A 664-nucleotide genomic window follows, 5' to 3' on the forward strand; every position below is an offset into this window, starting at 1 on the left:
TATTTCACTTCTTGTATTGATGTTCTTCGATAAAACACTTTGATAAAACTCACTTCGATAAACTGTCTTGATAATACTGACTGACTGACTTCCATATACTGACTGAATTACATGTCGATTTACATGTCTCTTATATAGTAAAATGAACCTGTGTAAACCTGTTCTGGAAGATTCTAGATGCTTCTTTTTGATGCTTCTGGAAGCTTCTGGATGCGTCTGGATGCTTCTGAACGTTTTTGGATATTTCTGAATGCTACTGGATGCTTCTGGAAACTTCTGGATACTTCCTTTAATTATTAAAAAACTTCCGTGACGTTGACACGGACCAGACTTAAGAAAATGAAACAAACCAAAAAAGTTGCACTTGTTTTGTTCGCTGCAAAATGGCACTTTTCAATGGCACAACTCATGTCATGGCATGCTATGACTCCAGACTTCTGAACTGTTTGCTGTGGTAGTATAGTTCGTTTCATTTTTAAGACATGTAAAATTAGGAACACTTTTTAGCATTGTTCGATGTTGGTTGCAAATGTTTTGTCCAATACTGTATGCAAAACGCGCGATTTGTTTACTTTTGTTGCCATACATTGTACTGATGTACACTTTGATTGACATACATTGCAACTGATGTACATTTTGGTGGACATACGATACAACTGATGTA

This window comes from Hydra vulgaris, chromosome 02 (genome assembly GCF_038396675.1).
Source record: "Hydra vulgaris chromosome 02, alternate assembly HydraT2T_AEP".
NCBI lineage: Eukaryota > Metazoa > Cnidaria > Hydrozoa > Anthoathecata > Hydridae > Hydra > Hydra vulgaris.